The sequence below is a fragment of the Hipposideros armiger genome, unplaced genomic scaffold (genome assembly GCF_001890085.2).
Source record: "Hipposideros armiger isolate ML-2016 unplaced genomic scaffold, ASM189008v1 scaffold_168, whole genome shotgun sequence".
Classification (NCBI taxonomy): Eukaryota; Metazoa; Chordata; class Mammalia; order Chiroptera; family Hipposideridae; genus Hipposideros; species Hipposideros armiger.
Window position 1 is genome coordinate 2,129,639 of NW_017731518.1, and position 2,833 is coordinate 2,132,471.

Below are 2,833 nucleotides of genomic sequence, written 5' to 3' on the forward strand. Positions count from 1 at the left end.
GAGAGAGAGAGAGAGAGAGAGAGAGAGAGAGAGAGAGAGAGAGAGAGAGAGAGAGAGATTGTTCCTCTAGACAGGGAAGGAGACAACAGTAACAGAATTGAATACCAACTTGGTCCTCTCCCACCTTATTTGGCCCAGAGTTTCTAATTCAGGCACTCTTAGAGAACCTAAAACACTTAAAGATAAGTTTACCCAAAGATTAAGTTTCTCCACTTATTTCTTCTGCCTCTCACTGCTTTAAAGGTCATTTGGAAATGGAAACATTCCCATCCCCCCGCCCATAGCCAAATAAATTCTCTTAGACTGTTAATATTGAAAAGTCTCTTCTGGTATCCCTAGACCTCACGGCCATAGTAAAAGGTACAGTGAAATAATTTCTTATATATTTATGCTGCGATGTACTGGTTCATTCTCATATCCATTTCCCAACATGCCCTTCACTGCTCTGCTTGATGAGGAACTACATTCCCCAGCCCCCGTGTTCTCTGGTTCTTGGGTCGCTCTGGCTACTAGGCATCACTGACGAAAGATGAGGGCAGAAGGAAAGCAGAAGCCAGGGCATTTCTGCCCTCTTCTCTCTCTGCTTCAAGCAGCATCTTCAGCAATAATGGCAGGTCCTTCCTCAACAGCCCCTGCCCCCAACGCTGAGCAGCACCCTGTCCCCCCAGCGAACCTAGATCCATCCAGATGGTTTCTCTCAGGTGGGAACACCACCTCGTCTCTGTGGCGCTCGAGTCCTGGGGATGGTAGTGACTTCCTGATGTTGTCAATTGCTGCGTTGACTCCCCTCTCTGATTTGGCTACTCATCCCTGCCATCTCCTGTATAAATGCTCTCTGTTTAAAGTAACCTGGAATGGTTTCTGTTCCCCTCACTGGACCCTAACTAATCTCCACACGTATAAAATAATGGGAAGAAGCACGAGCATTGAAATCAGGTGAATGTGGGTTTGTAGTGTGGGTCTGACACGGCTGGGTGCTCTGGACAAATTAAAACAACTTCTGTAGGGCTTAATTTCTTCTTTTGTAAAATGGTGATAATAATAATATCTACCTCATATTGGCAGTTGAGGATTAAACGTTATCATGCAACAGTTCCTAAACTTTCAGCTTTCTCCACATAGTGGAACTTCCAAAAATAAAAGTAGAAATTGACATAAAGTGGCAAAATCTTTATTTGGCTAAAATACACACATTAAAAAAAAATCAATCATCACCATTATGTCATTACAAGGGAATTCATTTAATAACATGAATGCATCTGAGAAGAAAGGGCAGTTTCTTAAATTTAATAAATTTAATGGAAACTCATCACATTGGCCTGATTTATTCTTTTCATCTTTTTAGTTTATGACTAGATGAAAACACTGGCAGAGTCCAGCCCTGGGCTGTTCATCAGCTCTTGTATGGGTGGTTCCTGACATTTGCATGATTACTTTTATTATCACTACTTCAATTGTTATTATTAGGAAAGAAATTATTAATGAAGGGCCTGAGATATCCATGGTAGGATTGTCTCCACTGGCTTTGTCACACCCTGCTCTATGTACACTCTGATTCATGGCCTCAACTTTTCTGACACTAACCAAGTGGCCACCTTTTCCCCTAATTTGACTCTCACTTAGAAAAAACTGGTGAAAAGTACTGTTTGAATCTAAAAATCCTTGCACCACAAAGGCAGATGTAAAATTTCAAGTCTAACGTTTTTTTTGCTGTGTCACTATGGTCCTTTTTCTGTCTTCACTCCAGTCCAGCCTGGCCAACAGAGCACCAAGTTTTCCATATAATCGCTTTTAACTACTTATATGACATTTTCAGGCTGGACATATCATATAATACCAAAATACCAAAATAATTACTCTTGTCAATATAATCGATTCAAGGAAACAATACATATACAATACTTTTCTTTTGTCATTATGCACAACCTAAACACCACTAGTTTTTCATACAGTTTTACTGGATTCATCAGCATATAACTTTAGTTATTGCTCCTTTTACTTTTAGCCACACCATTTTCTTCTAAGTCATCACAGGCTATGCCTAATAATCTAGTAAATGATATTTGATGGTCCTTGGCCATTTACATTTTCCATAATGTCAAATATTAGAAATATCCCTGATGTGGCAAACTTAGTCCCTGAAAAAAAAAAAACGTGAACCTATTTTCAAGTCCCTTTTAAGCTGTGAGGATTTATTTTGACTCTTTCAATATGTTCGTAATATTATTCCAAATCCTCTTTGGGGCTCCTCCTGCAGGACCCAGGAGTGTGTCAGTCAACTGGAAAAGCAATTTGAGAACCTCTAGGATTGATTTTTGAAAATGCAGTGTCCACAGAAACAGACTTCAGACACTATCCCAGCAAATGCTGGCAGCTCTGCACTTGTGTGAAAGATGTCTTCTGCGGGTTTGTCCGAGGGCTGTTCTGTGGACACTGTACTCTTTCAAACACAGCACAGTCTATGCTGTATCCTCGTGTGACCATTTTGCAGGAATTCTGTGTGTAGACTTGTATTTCCCAGTAAGAGTGTGCAGCAAGCTACAGCAACCTAATAAGGAAAATCTGTCAGTGAAGGGCCTGCCGAGAGAGTCTTTGGGACACATTCATGCTCTCCAGGGTTTATTTGTACAATGTTAGTAAGCCAATTCTCAAAGTCAAAGTGACCATACTCCAACACTTACAACTAGACATTTGCGCCAGAGAACCACACATTCCTGGATCATCACACTGCTTTTTACCTGAGAAGTGAAGGACTGTGGGAAAATAACTGTGGGTGTCCATGAACCTGACAGCTCCACGTGCACTTGATCAGGATATTGTCTCTGAAAATGTG